The sequence below is a fragment of the Triticum dicoccoides genome, chromosome 6B, assembly GCF_002162155.2.
Source record: "Triticum dicoccoides isolate Atlit2015 ecotype Zavitan chromosome 6B, WEW_v2.0, whole genome shotgun sequence".
Taxonomy (NCBI): domain Eukaryota; kingdom Viridiplantae; phylum Streptophyta; class Magnoliopsida; order Poales; family Poaceae; genus Triticum; species Triticum dicoccoides.
The window spans coordinates 495,596,206-495,618,105 of record NC_041391.1 but is presented as its reverse complement, the minus strand read 5'-3'; positions in this window follow the sequence as shown (position 1 = coordinate 495,618,105).

Genomic DNA, 21,900 nt, shown 5'->3' with positions numbered 1-21,900 from the left:
GGACAAGGCAAGGGGGAGCGCCCTCCCCCCTTATGGACGCCTCGTGGCTCTTCCGACTTGATCTCCAAGTCTCCTGGGTGTCTTCTGGTCCAAGAAAAATCATTGCGAAGGTTTTATTCCGTTTGGACTCTGTTTGGTATTCCTTCTTTGCAAAGCTCAAAAACAAGGAAAAACAAAAACTGGCACTGGGCTCTTGGTTAATAGGTTAGTCCCAAAAATAATATAAAATAGCATCCTAATGCATATAAAACAATTAAAAATAGATAATATAATAGCATGGAACAATAGAAAAATTATAGATACGTTGGAGACGTATCAATCATCCTCAAGCTTAATTCCTGCTCGTCCTCGAGTAGGTAAATGATAAAAACAGAATTTTTGATGTGGAATACTACCTAACATATTTATCCTTGTAATTATTTTCTTTATTGTGGCATGAATGTTCATATCCATAAGATTCAAAACAAAAGTATAATATTGACATAAAAACAATAATACTTCAAGCATACTAACAAGAAAATTATGTCTTCTCAAAATAACATGGCCAAAGAAAATTATCCCTACAAAATCATATAGTCTGGCTATGCTCCACCTTCACCACACAAAATATTCGAATCATGCACAACCCCGATGACAAGCCAAGCAATTGTTTCATACATTTGGTGTTCTCAAACCTTTTCAACTTTCACGCAATACATGAGCGTGAGCCATGGACATAGAACTATAGGTGGAATAGAATATGGTGGTTGTGGAGAAGACAAAAAAGAGGGAGATAGTCTCACATCAACTAGGCGTATCAATGTGCTATGGAGATGCCCATCAATAGATATAATTGTGAGTGAGTAGGGATTACCATGCAATGGATGCACTAGAGCTATAAGTTTATGAAAGCTCAAAAAGAAAAACTAATTGGGTGTGCATCCAACTTGCTTGCTCATGAAGACCTAGGGCGATTTGAGGAAGCCCATCATTGGAATATACAAGCCCAGTTATATAATGAAAAATTCCAACTAGTATATGAAACTGACAAAATATGAGACTCTCTATCATGAAGATCATGGTGCTACTTTGAAGCACAAGTGTGAAAAAGTATAGTAACATTGCCCCTTCTCTCTTCTTCTCTCATTTTTTTATTTGGCTTCTGTGGCCTCTCCCTTTTTTATTTCCTCACATGGGACAATGCTCTAATAATGATGATCATCACACTTCTATTTACTTACAACTCGATACTTAGAACAAAACTAATACTCTATATGCATGCCTCCGGCGGTGTACCGGGATGTGCAATGACTCAAGAGTGACATGTATGAAAGAATTATGAAAGGTGGCTTTGCCACAAATACGATGTCAACTACATGATCATGCAAAGCAATATGACAATGATGAAGCATGTCATAATAAACGGAATGATGGAAAGTTGCATGGCAATATATCTCGGAATGGCTATGGAATTCCATAATAGGTAGGTATGGTGGTTGTTTTGAGGAAGGTATATGGTGGGTGTATGGTACCGGCGAAAGTTGTCCGGTACTAGAGAGGCTAGCAATGGTGGAAGGGTGAGAGTGCGTATAATCCATAGACTCAACATTAGTCATAAAGAACTCACATACTTATTGCAAAAATCTATTTGTCATCGAAACAAAGTACTACACGCATGCTCCTAGGGGGATAGATTGGTAGGAAAAGACCAACGCTCGTCCCCGACCACCACTCATAAGGAAGACAATCAATAAATACCTCATGCTCCAACTTCGTTACATAACGGTTCACCATACGTGCATGCTAGGAGAATCACAAACCTCAACACAAGTATTTCTCCAATTCACAATTACTCACTAGCATGACTCTAATATCACCATCTTTATATCTCAAAACAATCATAAGGAATCAAACTTCTCATAGTCTTCAATGCACTTTATATGAAAGTTTTTATTATATCCCTCTTGGATGCCAATCATATTAGGACTAATTTTATAACCAAAGCAAATTACCATGCTGTTTAAAAAGACTCTCAAAATAATATAAGTGAAGCATGAGAGTTCAACAATTTCTATAAAATAAAAGCACTACCATGCTCTAAAAAGATATAAGTGAATCACTAGAGCAATATTGCCTATCTCAAAAGATATAAGTGAAGCACATAGAGTGTTCTAATAAATCATGATTCATGCGTGTCCCTCTCAAAACATGTGTACAGCAAGGATGATTGTGGCAAACTAAAAAGCAAAGAATCAAATCATACAAGACGCTCCAAGCAAAGCACATATCATGTAGTGAATAAAAATATAGCCTCAAGTAAAGTTACCGATAGACAAAGACGAAAGAGGGGATGCCTTCCGGGACATCCCCAAGCTTAGGCTCTCGGTTGTCCTTAAATATTACCTTGGGGTGCCTTGGGCATCCTGAAGCTTATGCTCTTTCCACTCCTTATTCCATAGTCCATCAAATCCTTACCTAAAACTTGAAAATTTCACAACACAAAACTCAACAGAAAATCTCATAAGCTTCGTTAGTATAAGAAAATAAATCACCACTTTTGGTACTGTTGTGAACACATTCTTTATTTATATTGGTCTAATATCTACTGTATTCCTACTTTTCCATGGTTCATACCCCCCGATACTACCTAGAGATTCATCAAAATAAGCAAACAACACATTGAAAACAAAATCTGTCAAAAACAAAACAGTGTGTAGCAATCTGGAAACTTAGAATACTTCTGTAACTCCAAAAATTCTGAAAATTTAGGAAAACCTGGGAAATTTGTTTGCCATCTTTTGCAAAAAGAATCAGATCAAAAACACGCTTATGTAAAAAATGAAAATTATTTTCCTTGGCACAAAAGTTTCTGTTTTTCAGCAAGATCGAAACAACTATCACCGTAAGCCATCCCAAAGGTCTTACTTGGCACAAACACTAATTAAAACACAAAAACATATCTAACAAGAGGCTAGATGATTTATTTATTGAAAAAAAGTAAAGAAAAATATTGGGTTGTCTCCCACAAGTGCTTTTCTTTAAAGCCTTTTAGCTAGGCATTGAGATTTCAATGATGCTCACATGAAAGACAAGAATTGAAGTGCAAAGAGAGCATCATAAAACATGTGACAAACACATATAAGTCTAACATACTTCCTATGCATAGGCATTTTATAATCAACAAATTATCAAGGCAAGCAAAAACTAGCATATGCAAGGAAGAAAAAAGAGACGCTAGCAATCTCAACATGAAGAGAGGTAATTTAGTAACATGAGAATTTCTACAACCATATTTTCCTCTCTCATAATAGTTACATTTAGGATCATAAGAAAATTCAACAAAATAGCTATCACATAACATATTCTCAACACGATCCACATGCATGAGAAGTTGACACCCTTCCAAAATAGTGGGATTAACATTAACTAAAGTCATGATTTCTCCAAGCCCACTTTTATCAAAAATTTCATAAGATCGATCAATCTCCAAAATAGTGGGATCATTAATTCCTAAAGTTGACACTCTTCCAAACTCACTTTCAATATTATAGCAAACATATTCATCATGGGGCTTAAATAAATTTTCAAGATCATAAGAAGCATTATCACCCCAATCATGATCATTGCAATAAGTAAGGACATAGAAAAACTAGCATCCCCAAGCTCAGGGTTTTGCATATTATTAGCACAATTGACACTAATAGAATTTATAATAACATCATTGCAATCATGATTTTGATTCAAGGAGCTATCAAGTATGGGTGCAATAGCAACAATCTCATGTTTAACAGAAGGAACTATAACAAATTCATCTTTATAAGCATAATTAATATTAGCATCATGGCCATAAGAATAGCAAGCAGCATGTTCATCAAGGGATATTTCAATCAAATCAATGGAATCAAAATCATCTATAGATTAATGCATATCATTATTTTCTTCCAAAGCAACGGTCATACTCTCAATAAATTCCTTAACATGGGCATTATGAGCATAGTTCTCATAGCAATATTTAATGTCAAAATTTTCAGATTTGTAGAGAGAAATATCATACTTTTCAATCAAAGAAGCAACTTCATAAGCACCCTTAAGAGCAACACATTCTTCAATTTGTTCGATATCATAGTAACTATAAACACCCTTTTCATAAGAAGATAAGATTTCCTTATCATTAAACTCACGTAGGTAGGGAAGGTGTTTTTTAGGGTTCTTAGAGCAACAAGTAAAATCACAAAGTTCACAAATATTCCAAGCATAAGATAGCAAACAATTTATTTGATTCCATAAGAGTCTCCCTTTTCCAGACAAATGGTGACGCACAAATGAGCATGCTCATCTAAAGATTTTCCCTCAACTAAAACTAGTTGGGCTTTCAACATGAGATAATATGGATCGAAGATGATCCAAGTAGAAAACATTAAGTGGATCCATATCAATAGATTTTTAGCAAGCAAAGATGCAAGCAAATAGAAGGCACATGGAAACACAGGCAAAGATAGCAAACGAGCCAAAAGGCATATGGAAAGATGAGCGGAAAGAGGGGCGAATAAAAAGGCAAAAAATTTCAAAAATCATTTTAGAAGCGGGGGAGTGGAAAACGAGAGGCAAATGGCAAATAATGTAATGCAAGAGATGAGAGTTTATGATGGGTACTTGGTATGTCTTGACTTGGCGTAGATCTCCCCGGCAACGACGCCAAAAATTCTTCCTGCTAACTTCTTGAGGTTGCGTTGGTTTTCCTCTTGAAGAGGAAAGGGTGATACAACAAAGTAGAGATAAGTATGTCCCTCAGCTAGAGAACCAAGGTATCAATCCAGTAGGATACAATGCAGAAATCACCAAGACCTGCACAAACAATCAAACAACTTGCACCCAACGTGATAAAGGGGTTGTCAATCCCTTCATAGTTACTTGCAAAAGTGAAATATGATAGAGATAGATGAAACTAACCAAAAGATAAATAAATATTTTTGGTATTTTTGGTTTATAGGTCGGAAGGTAAAAGATTGCAAAATAGTATATCATAAACTTATATGATGGAAAATAGACATAGGGGACATAGGTTTCACTAGTGGCTTCTCTCAAGATAGCAAATAATATGGTGGGTGAACAAATTACTGTCGAGCAATTGATAGAAAAGCGCAAAGTTATGATGATATCTAAGGCAATGATTATGAAATATAGGCATCACGTCCATGTTAAGTAGACCTAAACGAGTCCGTATCTACTACTATTACTCCACACATCACCGACTCCTGTCTGCATCTAGAGTATGAAGTTCATGAAGAATAGAGTAACGCATTAAGTAAGATGACATGATGTAGAGGAATAAACTCAAGCCATATGATGTAAACCCCATCTTTTTATCCTCGATGGCAACAATACAGTATGTGCCTTGCTTCCCCTATTATCACTAGGAAAGGACAACGCAAGATTGAACCCAAAGCTAAGCACTTCTCCCATTGCAAGAAAAACCAATCTAGTTGGCCAAACTAAACTGATAGTTCGAAGAGAATACAAAGATATCAATTCATGCATATACGAATTCAGAGAAGATTCAAATAATATTCAGAGATAAGTTGATCATAAATCCACAATTCATCGGATATCCACAAACACACCACAAAAGACGATTACACCGGGTAGATCTCCAAGAACATCAAGGAGAACATGGTATTGAGAATCAAAGTGAGAGAAGAAGCCATCTAGCTACTAGCTATGGACCCGTAGGTCTGAGGTAAATTACTCACGCTTCATTGGAAGGGCAATAAAGTTGATGTAGAAGCCCCCCGTGATCGAGTCCCCCTCCGGCAGGATGCCGAAAAAGGCCCCTAGATGGGATCTCAAGGTTACAGAAGGTTGCGTCGGTGGAAAAGTGTTTTCGTGGATGCATCTGGTGGTTTGGGGATATTTGGGAATATATAGGACAATGAAGTAGGTCGGTGGAGTCACGGGGGGCCCACAAGGCAGGGGGCGCGCCCCTCCCCCTTGTGGCGGCCTCGTGGCTCTTTTGACTTGATCCCCAAGTCTCGTGGGTGTCTTCTGGTCCAAGAAAAATCATCGCGAAGGTTTTATTTCGTCTGGACTCCGTTTGGTATTCCTTCTCTGTGAAGCTCAAAAACAAGGAAAAAAACAGAAACTGGCACTGGGCTCTAGGTTAATAGGTTAGTCCCAAAATAATATAAAATAGCATATTAATGCATATAAAACATCCAAAATAGATAATAATAGAATGGAACAATCAAAAATTATAGATACGTTGGAGACATATCACATACCAACCCCCGAGCGGTAGGCCTTGGTCATAGATCCAGTTGTGGGAGCACTACTTCAGGATGCTGCTAACGCGACACTACGATCAGAGACCCTTTGACGAAACTGTGTGCGATGCATTATCACAAACGGTGGTGTAAAAACCGTCAAAAAAGGTGCAAAATGTTTGTGATGACGGATGCATCAAACACGGTTCAGATTTTAGTTCTGTGTGTGATGTAGGGCATACGGTTTAGTGCAATTAACCGTTTGCGATGAGGAGAAACAAAAGAAATGGGTAGCCAGATGAAGGTGTGTGCAATAAACAACATACGATTCACTAGGATGAACTGTTTGTGATTAGGCAACACAAAAGAAATGGTCAACCAAATCAAGGTGTGTGCAATATACAGCATGCAGTTCACGCGGATGAACTATTTGTGTTGAGACAAGAGAACATAAACGGTTCAATATAACAAGATGTGTGTGATACGCGGCAAATAGGTCTGTAATTAGAAATGTGTGCGAAGACCAATAAGAAAACAGACAATTGCTGCTAATAAGACGTGTGTGTTGTGCGATGAGATTGCATACAGAATAACAACATATATATTACATGCATGATTAACCAAATTAAACATCCAATTACATAGGTGGCTACTACAACCATGGCATTTGCACACACCAAAGTAAACTATTAGATGCATAATTTCATAGGTGGATACTACACACATGACATTTCCACACATCAATAAAGTAAACTATATATTACATGCATGATTAACTAGCATAAACGACCATCTGATCATCATCTACTTCTTGTGACGCTTGCTCTGCTTGTGGCTCGATCTGGGCTTGTCGATTTGGGTAACAAGGCACTTCCTCATGTCAATGATCCGCCTTTGCATCTCAAAGCATGTGTACACGCTCTTGGCCGTGAACCTGAGGTGAGGTTCATCTAGTCGCCGCACCCAGGCCCTGTGCCAGGATACGACACTTGTTCTTTGGGCATCCTGCTTCATCTTTTTGTAGTAGGGGTCGATGATGGCCGAGGCAAGTTCGACCAGGGAGTCCTTCTTCGTGCTGCCCCAGACCCTGTAGTGGTCACGAATTTCGACAAGGTTCTCACAGGCCAAGCCCGTAACACTGAGCGTTTTTACATCGTCGGTGGTTTCCACCGTGGCGAACTTGTAGTCGGTGCTCTGAACAAACCTGTTGAAACGGTCGCAAGGCTCTCTGGCCATGCAGTAGTGGTAGATGAGGACATGATGGTGCACACACAACTGGGTAACGTCAACCTTCTGATCTATGCCGGGACTACCGTTGGTGTACTGGAGGTCGATGCCGACCACCTTGTACTTGTCTCTAGCAAGCAACTGCTAAACAGTGTTGATGTAGTCGTCCACCACGACCGGGTCGATGGTGTACACCATCGAGAGATCTGTCTCCCTCGCGTGGGTCTCCACTTTATGCTCGCCGAAGTCCATTGGAGCGCCGCTAGACATCCCCTCTCTATTTGTCGTCGTGGGTGTGCTTGTTGTGTTGTGGGGCGCGATCGAAAGGTTGAAGAGACTATGGCTATAATGACCATGGGAATTAAAGGAGAGGCCGGATGACACGTCCTGATGGAGTTCTAATTTGCAGCGTGGAACTCTATCGTGCCGCACGTAATTGCATCGCGTGGCAACACACGCGGTGCAACCGCATGCATATGGGGCCCCCGACGTGATCGTGCACATGCCCAACTGCTAGCAGAGCGCACACAGAGGGACGCGAGCAGAGTGCTCCGCGGCCGACTCAATGGCAAGCAACCATATATATGCATATAACAGTTGAACACGCAAGGAAAAGCTGTCCACAACATGAGCGCGCCGACGGAAGCGAGCAGAACACGCTGCGGCGCCTAATGGCGAGCACAGTGTGCCGCGGCTCCTAATGGTTGAACTGGTTGTATAGATTAAGCACGACTACTTAATCTACGAATGAAATATATGCTTAATTACTAAATTTTAGTTGCAAGAATTAGATAGTGCTAGTGATTTTTAGCTGCATATTTTGACAAATCGCCATTGGAACCGCTAGATGTCCTCTCTGTATGTGTCGTCGTGGGTGTGCTTATTGTGTCGCGCGCCGGCCCAAACACTTGCAACACAACTTATAAATTGACAGGATAGAGTACATTAGCGATGCATATAATTAAGCAAATTGATCACACATGTCTGTATTGACTGGAACGAGAATGCAATAGCACAATAAGAATTAAGGAGGCAAGAAGAAAGATGCATCCATCAATGTACGACCTCCTCCTCCTCAACTCAGTTTGCTAAGGATCGGCGGCTTTTGTGGCGAGGTCAAGGTGCTTCTCAGCAAAGGCATCCAAGGCTTCCAGCCGGTTGAAGAAGGCCAACGTCGTAGCATCCTCACTGGCCTTGTAGATACATATGTACATGATTTTCTCGTACACGTGGATGTGTAGGTCGACGAATTCTTGCAGGGCGAGGCGCCTCACGGCAAGCGCGACCTCTAGGTGGACATTCTTCATGGCGTCGGCGGGCAGTCGTAGGGCCACCAATGCTTGAAAGAGGTTCCGACCATGGAATCCGATTAGGGTGGTAGGCAATGAAGAGCCCGGGCGCGCGGGATGGAGGGGTACGACGATGTCGTCCGTGAGCTTCTTGACGACGGCGAACTTGTTGGTGGTGGCAACGATCATCTAGTCCAACTGAGAGTCGTAGCTGGAGTCAACGACGGCCATCCTCCAGCCGGTCGCCAACATCGTCTGGAGACGATCCTCGGTGCTATGCTACAGGCTGACATCGTGGACCATCTGGCACAGCCGCTGGCCGCTCGCTGGCATCGCCACCATGGGTCTGGAGTGAGCACTTTTGCACTTAGTGTAGGTGCTTAGGCAAATGCTTAGGTGCGTACGATGTGGTAGATGCATTGGAATGGGGGGGCACCTTTATATGAGTGCAAACTACGTTGCATTCACATCGTGCTGCCTCTTTTCCCGTTCCTCCTCCCATTACTACCGTCATGCATTTATGATGCTAATTGAAGGAGGATGCATCATTGGCCGTTCAACATTTCGGGAACCGCTACCCTCTCCCTCGTTTGCATTAAAGCCGTATTGGAAACTGCGCTGCCCGCTGCACGCCCGGCTGAACACGCCTCCTCGCCTCCATCTATCCTTAATTACTGAATTTTAGTTGCAAAAATTAGATACTGCTAGTGATTTTTAGCTTCATATTTTGACAAATCGCAGTGTTATAAGGTTGACAAATGGCAATGTTACTAGATCAACAAATGTCAATCTTTCCAGTTTGACAAATGGCAACATACCCAATATGACAGATGCAAGTCTTACCAAATTGTTTGTAAAGTGGTTGCACACGAGTCATCCAAAACAATTGTTTGTGTTGAAGAGATGCACAAATCCCGCTCTCACTTTGCATACGGGTGTTCTTTCTAAAACGTTTGCGATTCAGAGCCATTAAAATCTATAGCCATTAAAACCAAGACACGCGGCGTCACGTGAATGGTTAAAATTTGAATTGTACACATAAATGCATTGAAAAACTCAATTAATGCATAAAATGTCCAAATGAACCCCGAAAAATCCCAAAAATTGACATAACACTCATGTTGTTCTATGTTGACATGATAAAAAAATTCAAAGCAATAAGAGGCAATGGATATCGTTTTGTCCCCAAAGGTGGACGTTCCCTACCGAAACCTTCAGGCTTGTTGCGAGAAGCTCTAGTTTGTGAGAAGCATATCCCCAAACCTGCCCCAAATGGGACAATTTTTTTACCCCGGCATGTTGATGCCGCTCGATGCATGATAGCATGCATGCCAAGTTTCATGAATTTCAGACGAGCTTTGGATTTATACTAGAATTTAAAAACCAGGTATCTCAATGTTTGCGGCTGAGTGACGGTGGCAGGGTGTTTGACGCCATTCATTCTCATTTATTGCATGAGACCTAATTAAGCATGCAACCAAGGACACAGATTTGAATTTTCAACCAATTTATATGCATTAGAGCATATGTGTGCATGTATAGTTCAAATCTAAATTATGCACATGAATGCATAGAAAACTCAGTTAATGTATAAAAATGTCCAAGCGAACACCCAAAAATCCCAAAAATTGACACAACACCCCTGTTGTTCTATGTTGACACTAGGAAAAAAATGATATCGAGAAGAGGCATTGCATATTGTTTCGTCCAGAAAGGTGAAACGTTCCCTACCGAAACGATCGGGCTTGCTGCGAGAAGCTCTGGTTTGTGAGAAGCATATCCCCAAACCTGCCCCAAATGGGACAAAAAATTACCACGACATGTTGATGCCGCTCCATGACAGCATGCCAAGTTTCATGAATTTCAGATGAGGTTTGGATTTACTAGAATTTAAAAACCAGGTATATATGTCTCAATTTTTGTGGCCGAGTGACGGTCGCAGGGTGTTTGACATTCATTCTCATTTCTTGCATGGGACCTAATTAAGCATGCAACCAAGGACACATATATGAATTTTCAACCAATTTATATGCATTAGAGCATATGTGTGCATGTAGTTCAAATTTGAATTATGCACATGAATGCATAGAAAACTCTGTTAATGTATAAAAATGTCCAAGCGAATCCCCAAAAATCCCGAAATTGACACAACACCCTTGTTGTTCTATGCTGATACTAGGAAAAAAAATGAATTTGAGAAGAGGCAATGCATCTCGTTTCGTCCAGAAAGGTGAAACGTACCCTACCGAAACCATCGGGCTTGTTGTGAGAAGCTCTGGTTTGTGAGAAGCATATCCCCAAACCTCCCCCAAATGGGACAAAAAATTTACCATGACATGTTGATGCTGCTCCATGATAGCATGCCAAGTTTCATGAATTTTAGACGAGCTTTGGATTTACTAGAATTTTAAAACCAGGTATATATCTCAATGATTGCGGCCGAGTGATGGTGGTAGGGTGTTTGACATTCATTCTCATTTCTTGCATGGGACCTAATTAAGCATGCAACCAAGGACACAAATTTGAATTTTCAACCAATTTATATGCATTAGAGCATATGTGTGCATGTAATTGAAATTTAAATTATGCACATGAATGCATAGAAAACTCAGTTAATGTTTAATAATGTCCAAGCGAACCCCCCAAAATCCCAAAAATTGACACAACACCCCTATTGATCTATGTTGACACTAGGAAAAAAAATTGAAATCAAGAAGAGGCAATGCATATCGTTTTGTCCAGAAAGGTGAAACAGTCCCTACTGAAACCATCGGGCTTGTTGTGAGAAGCTCTGGCTTGTGAGAAGCATATCCCCAAACCTGCCCCAAACGGGATAAAAAATTTACCACGACATGTTGATGCCCCTCCATGACAGGATGCCAAGTTTCATGAATTTAAGATGAGCTTTGGATTTACTAGAATTTAAAAACCAGGCATATATCTCAATGTTTGCGGCCGAGTGATGGTGGCATGGTGTTTGACATTCATTCTCATTTCTTGCATGGAACCTAATTAAGCATGCAACCAAGGACCTAGATTTGAACTTTCAACTAATTTATATGCATTAGAGCATGTGCATGTAGTTCAAATTTGAATTATGCACATGAATGCATAGAAAACTCAGTTAATGTATAAAAATGTCCAAGCGAACCCTGAAAAATCCAAAAAATTGACACAAGACCCCTGTTGTTCTATGTTGATACTAGGGAAAAAATTGAATTCGGGAAGAGGCAATGCATCTCGTTTCGTCCAGAAAGGTGAAACGTTTCCTACCGAAACCATCGGCATTGTTGTGAGAAGCTCTGGTTTGTGAGAATCATATCCCCAAACCTGCCCCAAATGGGACAAAAATTTTACCACGGAATGTTGATGCTGCTCCATGACAACATGCCAAGTTTCATGAATTTCAGATGAGCTTTGGATTTACTTGAATTTAAAAACCAGGTATATATCTCAATGTTTGCGGCCGAGTGACGGTGACAGGGTGTTTGACATTCATTCTCATTTTCTTGCATGAGACCTAATTAAGCATGCAAGCAAGGACACAAATTTGAATTTTCAACCAATATATATGCATTAGAGCATATGTGTGCATGTAGTTCAAAATTTGAATTATGCACATGAATGCATAGAAAACTCAGTTAATGTATAATAATGTCCAAGCGAACCCCCCAAAATCCCAAAAATTGACACAACACCCCTATTGATCTATGTTGACACTAGGAAAAAATAATTGAAATCGAGAAGAGGCAATTCATATCGTTTTGTCCAGAAAGGTGAAACGTTCCCTACCGAAACCATCAGGCTTGTTGTGAGAAGCTCTGGTTTGTGAGAAGCATATCCCCAAACCTGCCCCAAATGGGACAAAAAAATTACCACGACATTTTGATGCCGCTCCATGACAGCATGCCAAGTTTCATTAATTTAAGACGAGCTTTGGATTTACTAGAATTTAAAAACCAGGTATATATCTCAATGTTTGCGGCCGAGTGATGGTGGCAGGGTGTTTGACATTCATTCTCATTTCTTGCATGGGACCTAATTAAGCATGCAACCAAGGACCCAGATTTCAACATTCAACTAATTTATATGCATTAGAGCATGTGCATGTAGTTCAATTTGAATTATGCACATGAATGCATAGAAAACTCAGTTAATGTTTAAAAATGTCTAAGCGAACCCTGAAAAATCACAAAAATTGACACAAGACCCCTGTTGTTCTATGTTGACACTAGCAAAAAAATTGAAATCGAGAAGATGCAAGGGATATCGTTTTGTCCAGAATGGTGAAACGTTCCCTACCGAAACCATCATGCTTGTTGTGAGAGAAGCTCTGGTTTACGAGAAGCTTATACCATAACCTGGCCCAAATGTGACAACTTTTTTTTACCCCAGCATCTTGATGCCGTTCCATGATAGCATGCCAAGGTTCATGAATTTCAAATGAGTTTTGTATTTACTAGAATTACAAAAGCAAGCACCTCAACATTTGCCGGAGAGCCACAATGCCGTGGTGTTTGAAATTCATCCCCATTTCTTGAATGGGACGTAAGCATCAATCCATGGACACATATATCATTTTACAACTCATTTTGGTGCACCGGAGCATGTGCATGTGGTTTAATTTTGAATTGCGCACCTGAAGTTCCTAGAAAACCAAGTTACCATATAAAAATGTCAAAACGAACCCTGAATAATTCCAAATTTTTTGACGACACACCTATAGTTTCATGTTCACTACAGATAGAAGTTATAGCAATTCAAACACCATCCTTTGCAGCTGTGACCCCATTATGTAATTCAAATCAAGATGAAAAATAAAGTAGATCCCACACAGTTTATTATCACAAACCATGGGAGATGTAGTACAAAATATCCTGGAGCACCGTCGGTGTATAGTACGCCTATGGCTTACTCGAGAAGGTTCCGGCTACAGTCCACAACCCACTCTGAATAAGGGACCATGTCTGATGACACTTTGGGCGCCAGTTTTTTTGCTGAAGCGATTCCAAACTTTCGGCTTCCGTGGAAATATCTACCTCCCCGCCCCTCCCCCTTACCAAAAGCCACATTTCCCCTGTTTCCGCCTTCCTTTCCAAGTTGAAACATTCACTCCTTGCTTGCAGCGCCGCCTCCTCACCAGCGACCCTCCTTCACATTGCTCGGCCTCGCCTATCCAGGCAGGTAATCCACACCCGAACCCCTTCCTCCTCCTCCTTCCACATCCCACATGCCCCGACCGAAGGCGTGAGCACGACACCTTCCACCCAAATCAATGACCCCTCCACCAAATAAGCACCGTCCTAAGCCATGGTGCATGCAGTATAGCCAGGATCTCAAGTAGCATTTGACAGCGGAGAAGCAAATCGCGCCCGCATGCGCGGATGAGGTCGCGATGGCTTCCATTCATGCCGACCCCCAGATATTGGAGGAGCACCTTTCCGTCAAGGCCACCGTCGCCTCACGCGCCGACACCGCGACGCAGTTGGCTTCTTTAAACGCCAGTTCGTGGCGTTTTCTCGAGGCCATCGTCGGTGCCTTCAACGAAGACTACAAGGTGTTTTCTCAGCATGCACGTGCTTACCTCATCTTGAGAGCCAGCAGGTTGGTGCCCGGAGCGGCTCATGCAACTCACCACTATGACGAGGGCACCCACGATGCGGAGGCCTCGCCCTCTTCCATGTCCAAGGAGCCAATCATCATCGATATCTCCGACAATGAGTAGCTTGTCTTATTAGCTCACTATAAGGACCCATGTTCAGTTTGCTAGCTACTGCCTTTCCTTAACAAATTTTAGTGAATTGTGCTATCTACTTTTACCATGCAATCTTCTGCTCAAGTGTATATGTTATATATGTCATGCAATGTGATGTTCAGTTAACTATTTAGTTCAATTCTGCAAATGTGATGTTCAATTCTTTAGGATGCAATTTTCCAAGTTGTCAAGCATGCTTGGTTTGGTTAACTGTCTGATCTTCTATTAGGAGTATGTTATATTGTACAATGTGGTGCTCAGTTAACATTTGGTTCATTTGTTGTGGTGTTTTCTTAACTGTTTGGTTCAATTCAGTAATGCAATGTTCAATTGTTGTGTGTGCATTCTGTTATTGTATACCATGTGAGAAATAAAGCGAATTTGGCTGTACTAAATACATGAGAAACAAATACAAATTGCTATATTTCCAAGTTGTTAAGAATGCTTGGTTTGTATAACTATCCGATCTTCTATTAGGAGTATGTTATATTTGTGCAATGTGGTGCTCAGTTAACGGTTGGTTCCTTTGTTGTGGTGTTTAGTTAACTGCTAGGTTCAATTCTGCAATGTGATGTTCAATTGTTGTGGCTGCATTCTGTTATTGTATACCATGTGAGAAATAAATTGAATTTGGATGTACTAAATACATGAGAAACAAATACAATTGCTATATTTCCAAGTTTTTAAGCATGCTTGGTTTGGTTAACTGTCTGATCTTCTATTAGGAGTATGTTATATTTGTGCAATGTGGTGCTCAGTTAAAGGTTGGTTCATTTGTTGTGGTGTTTAGTTAACTGCTTGGTTCAATTCTGCAATGCGATGTTCAATTGTTGTGGCTGCATTCCGTTATTGTATACTATAATACCTTGTCTTTTTTATTCCTTTGCCCCATTTCCAATATAGAGAAGATATTTATGCCCATCCTTGTTTTCAGGCCTTCCCAAAACAGTTCACTGATGATTACCTCTCAAACCACCTATATGGACAAGAGGCGAGGAAGGTTTTCATACAACACCCACAATTCAATATTGAAGTGTTCCTGAAGAGGGCGAAGGATGGACAATCAATCATCCACAGGCACTGGCCTAAAGTTGCAAAGACCTTCAACATCAATGAATGCTCAATATATGCCTTCCGCTTCAGCAGTTTTCCCGGTGAGATGCATCTGTCTATGTACCCTCTATGATGCTAATTTCGAAAGGTTTTAGATGTTGCACGTGAAACTTGGTGCTGGTGCAGTTGTGTAATGGGGTAGTTGAGTGCTGAAGCTATATCATGTTGTACTCTGATGTATTTCAATTATGAAATCCTGCTTCCCTAATATGAGAATGAAATATATTATGTGTTTAATATGAATGTCAATTAGATTAATAAATGGATTATTAATAATAGGGAAATTAGCCTGCTAATTCGTTTTCTATTGCAAACGGTTTGAGAAAATACCATGGGCGATGACCTAAGGCAACACACACAGTTTCTTCTACGCAGCGTGTGCATAGCTTCAAATAGCGGAGATAGCATCCGCTATTGTGTTCGCAGTAGCGCTGGCGCAATAGCGTCCGCTATTGATCAAATTAAGTATTAATATGTTTTGTTAAGGATCTAGAAATATAACCAATAATCTAGTGCTTTTACAAATCTGCTACGTGGACATAGCACCCGCAATATCGCCCGCTATCCACATTCCGCTACGCGGACCCCAATCAACTACCAGCCTGATATCCGCTATTTAAAACCATGAGCGTGTGTGATGCATTCAATAATGAAAACGATAAAAATATTAATATTGTGTGCGATGGGAAGGCCATCACAAACGATTTAACGGGGAAAATTGTGTGTGATGTACCTACGAACGGAAACATTTTCCTGGAAGTGACTATGTGGGACGTGTGTACGAACGGAAAGGTTTCGCAGGGACTGACTATGTGGGATGACCTTACGACTGGAAATGATTTCGCCTATATAATTGTATTTTTTTCAGCACTACTGTACGTATAATCATATTTGCTCGCTTGCCGGTCGCACACGACCTTGTTTTGCCGAGCGTGTGTGCGAGGAGGGCATATCCCCGATGGTTTTGGGGTCGTGTGCGAAGGACCTCCTAATCGCCCACACTCAGTAGGCGACGGTTCCGAATGCCATCGCGGAAATTGGTTTAAAACCGTTTGTATAGCACCAACACATACCAGTGGAGGGGTCCGACTGCGCAAAGTCCTAATGGATGGCGGCAGCGGGCTTAATATCATTTACGCTAACAAATTGGAGGCGATGGGCATCCCGATGACCCAACTCAACAAGAGCAACATGCAGTTCCACGGGGAAATCCCTAGGAAGAAGGCTAAATCACTCAGCCAGATTGCCCTCGATGTCGTATTCAGCGAGGAGAAGAACATCCGGAAGGAACGGCTGAATTTCAAGGTGGTGGACTTTTGAAGTGCTTATCACGCCATCCTGGGTAGGCTTGCCTACGCACGTTTTATGGCCCGTCCATATTATGTGTATCTTAAGCTTAAGATGCCAGGGCCAAAAGGTGTGATCACCATCACAGGCAATTGGAAGTTGGCCGAAGAGTGCCTCTACAAGGGCTCCCAAATTGCTGATGAGCAGATGGCAATGGCCAAGCTGGATGAATACAAGAAGGCGGTGGACGCAAGCGAGTTGTTGAAGTCCAAGAAGCCAACTGTGGAATCTCCATTCCGGTCGGCCAAGGAAACAAGCCGGTGCACATCCATCCCGAAGACCCAAACACTGCCCCGACCAACATCTCCACCACCCTTAACAGCAAATAGGAAGTCGAGCTCGTCTAGTTCCTCCATGAGAACTGGGACATCTTCGCATGGAAGCCCTCTGACATGCCGGCTGTTCCCAGGGAACTGGATGAGCACAGACTCTGTGTCGATTCAATGATGAAGCATGTCAAGGAGCATCTTTGGAGATCTTCCACCGAGAAGCGCAAGGTAGTTGGCCAGGAGATAGCGCGGCTCTTGGCCGTCGAGTTCATCCGAGAGGTGTACCACTCAGAGTGGCGCGCCAACGTTGTCCTTGTGCCGAAGAGAGACAAGTCTCTCTGAATGTGCGTAGATTTTAGGGACATCAATCGGGCCTGCCCGAAGGATCATTTCCCTCTCCCTCGCATAGATCAGATAGTAGATTCTACTGCCGGATGTGAGCGATTATCATTTCTGGATGCATACTCTGGGTACCACCAGATCCGACTGTACTACCCTGATGAAATAAAAACAACGTTCATCACCCCATTCGGGTGTTTCTGTTATATCACGATGCCATTTGGGTTGAAAAATGTTGGGGCCACATTCCAGCGCATGATCCAGAAGTGTTTGCAGAAGCAGATCAGTCGAAATGTAGAATCTTATATGGATGACATCATGGTTAAGTCTAGGAAAGGTTCCAACCTCCTGACCGAATTTTGTCAACTTACATGCTTTCGGCATCAAGCTCAACCCAACCAAGGGTACATTCGGCGTACCAGCAGGCAAGTTACTTGGTTTCCTCGTTTCCGAACGAGGGATCGATGCCAATCCTAAGAAGATAGGAGCAATCATCCGAATGAAACAAACAGAACGTCTACACGACGTACATCGCCGCACAGGCTGCTTAGCAGCCCTGCGTAGTTTCATCTCACGACCCTGTCAAAAGGCCCTGCCACTTTACTGATTGATAAAGACGTGTGACAGGTTCGAGTGGACTCCCAAAGCACAGACTGCATTCCAGGAACTCAAAGCCTTGCTTTCCCCACAACCGGTGCTAGCCGCTCCGAGCAGCAAGGAGCCCTTGCTCTTATACATCATGGCCACAAGCCAAGTTGTTAGCACAGTCCTCACTGTGGAACGGGAAGAACAAGGCAAAGCCTTCAAGCTCCAATGACCGGTCTACTACATCTCTGAAGTCCTTACACCTTCCAAGCAAAGGTATCTGCATTATCAGAAGCTAGTATACGGAATCTATCTAACTTCAAAGAAGGTGGCGCATTATTTTCAAGAACACTCGGTCACAGTGATAAGTGACTCTCCTCTATTTGAGATCATGAACAATACATATGCCACTGACCGAGTGGCTAAGTGGGCCATTGAGCTCCTCCAGCGGTACATCAGGTTTAAAGCCAAGAAGGCTATCAAGTCACAAGCCCTGGTAGATTTCCTGGCCGAATGGTTTGAGCAAGCGCAGCCTGTCCCGAGTGTTCTCGAACAATGGACGATGTTCTTCGATGGCTCCAAAATGCTCCACTAAAGGAGATCCACTCAGCTACCCCCTTCATATCCACTTCGAATCCTCCAACAATGAAGCTGAGTACGAGGCTCTCTTATATGGAGTGCAAATGGCAATTTCTCTGGGAATTCACCGAATGATGGTCTATGGTGATTCGGACCTAGTGGTGAATCAAGTCATGAAGGAATTGGATATCCGTAGCCCTGCAATGACCGATTACTGCAACATCGTCATGAAACTAGAAAAACACTTTGAAGGGTTGGAGCTCCATCATGTACCATGACTATAAAAACCAAGCGGCCGATGACCTGGCCAAGATGGGCTCCACTCAGAAGGTACTACCCAAGAATGTGTTCCTGGAACACTTGCACTCACCCACAATCAAGGAAGATCCTTTTGTGGAAGAGCCCCTGCCACCAATCGGACCTTCTAATCTGACTGAAGTAGACATCCCCGCAGTAATTGATTTTGTCCAAGAAATGTTAATCATCACTCCTGAGTGGACCGAGCCATACCTGGCATACTTGCTCCGACAGGAGCTCCGAGGCGATGAAGATGAAGCCCGTCAGATCGTCCGCTGGTCCAAGGCCTTCACCATCATGGGAGATCAACTATACAAGAAAAGTATGACTTGAGTCACTCAACGGTGCAAATCCCCGGAGGAAGGACAACAGATACTACAAGAGATTCACTGGGGAACATGTGCGCATCATGCGTCCTCTCAGACCTTGGTCTCCAAAGCATTCAGAGCCAGATTCTATTGGCCCCGAGCCAATGATGCCGCCCGAGACATAGTGGATCAATGTGTCGGGTGCCAGTTCTATGTGAACCAGTCGCACAAGCCGGCGTCCGCCCTGAAGACTATCCCCCTCACTTGGTCATTCGCCGTTTGGGGACTCGACATGGTTGGCCCTCTCTGGATTGGGGTGAGTGGCTTCACACACCTGTTGGTAGCAGTAGTTCACGAAGTGGATCGAGGCTAAACACATAAAGAAGCTAGACCCAGCCACTGCGATTCAATTCATCAAGGAGATTATCTTCAAATACGGAGTCCCACACAGCATCATCACCGACAACGGGTCTAACTTTGACTCAGACGAGTTCTACGAGTTTTGTTACACCCAGGGCACTCGGGTCGATTACGCCTCTATGGCACACCCATAGTCGAATGGGAAAGCCGAGAGAGCAAGTAGACTCACACTAAAGGATTGAAGCCTCGACTAATGCGTGATCTGACCCATACAACAGGAGCCTGGGTGACCAAGCTACCAGCGGTCCTCTGGGGCTGCGAACGACCCTGAATCGATCCACGAACCACACCCCATTCTTCATGGTGTATGGGTCAGAAGCGGTCTTGCCGAGTGATCTGCTCCACAACTCTCCTCGAGTGGATGTTTACTCGGAAGCCGAAGTCAAGGAAGCAACGCAGGATGGCCTATAACTTTTGGAGGAAGAACGTGGGCTAGCACTTATAAGATCGACGTTGTACCAACAAGACTTGCATCGCTACGATGATAGACACATTAGATGACGTGCTTTCCAGGAAGGAGACCCGGTCCTCTAAGTGGATCAACAGAAGCCTCACAAGCTGGCACCCCCCTGGGAGGACCGTTCGCCATACCCAAGGTCTTACACAATGGAGCATACAAGTTGTACAACTTCACCAAAGGAATAGAAGAGCCCGGAGCTTGGAATGTAGATTTGCTCTGCAAGTTTTATACTTAGATTAAATTTCTGCCTTGTAATAGTTCGTCCGAATGAACTTAGATGAATAAAAGTCTCGATTTTTCACATATATTGTCTAGTTCAACCAACGGCCGTGTTTCACTCAGGTGACCAATCACATTCGGGAACTAACACACCTCCAGTGGGTGTAGAGGTGAGAAAACTTAGCTGCGCACCAGTTTTCGCCTAAGTTAAATAATCCGAGTGGGATCTAATTCACACTCGGGGGCATAGCTGCGAACCAATTTTCGCCTAAGTTAAAAAACAATCAGTGTAAGGATCCGCTCCACACTCGAGGGCTTAGCTGCGAACTAGCTTTCGCCTAAGTTAAAAATAATAATCCGAGTGGGGTCCAGTCCACACTCGGGGGCTTAGCTGCGAACCAGCTTTCACCTAAGTTGAAAAAATAATCCGAGTGGGATCTAGTCCACACTCAGGGGCTTAGCTGCAAACAGGTTTTCACCTAAGTTAAAAAAGTCGAGTGGGATCTAATCCACACTCTGGGGCTTAGTTGCAAACGAGTTTTCGCCTCAGTTAAAAAACAATCCGAGTAAGGATCCACTCCACACTCGGGGGCTTATCTGCGAACCAGCTTTCGCCTAAGTTCGAAAATAACCCGAGTGAGGATCTGCTCCACACTCGGGGGCTTAGCCGCAAACCAGCTTTCGCCTAAAAGTCAAACACAAGAAGCAAATAGAAGCGCAAAAGTTTTCAAACCAAAGATTTAATTCGTCCAAATGTCTCCGAGATAAAACGAGCCCAAGGCTCAGTGAAGTATTTCATTACATCAACCAGTCGGCATTCCGGGGCAAATTCAATCAATTTTTAAGCCTCAGGCGGAGGGCTAGCTTGGTCAAAGAAGGTCTCTAGATAAATCCCATCGGTGATGCAAGTAGTAGTTTCAACGAGGGTCTCCATGAAATCCTCAAACTTGAGGTTCTTCTTGTTCACTACTCGGAGGTTCTTCAGCTTCTCCTCATCGACGTTCTTACAATGAACACGGACGCATGATAGCGCCACATCAGCTCCACTCCGGACAGCAGACTTCTTCCAACCTTTCACCCGAGCAGGGACTTCGCTCAGCCTCGTCGTCACTGACTCCACGTCCATCTGAGTCTCTTCGCATGGCTATGATGTCTACTATGCAACTTTATTCTTGTAGACACATGTTGGGCCTCCAAGCGCAGCGTTTTATAGGACAGTATCAATTTTCCCTCAAGTGGATGACCTAAGGTTTATCAATCCGTGAGAGGTGTAGGATGTTACGCCCAATATGCGATACTATCCTAAAGAGACTCAAAGGTCCCACCAAGGATAGAACCGCATATTGATACGCTTTTGCAAGGTGGACATCATTACATCAACATTACATAATAGATGGGGATACATACAAAAGGCATACAATGCCACAACAATACATCAACATACAAGAGAACAA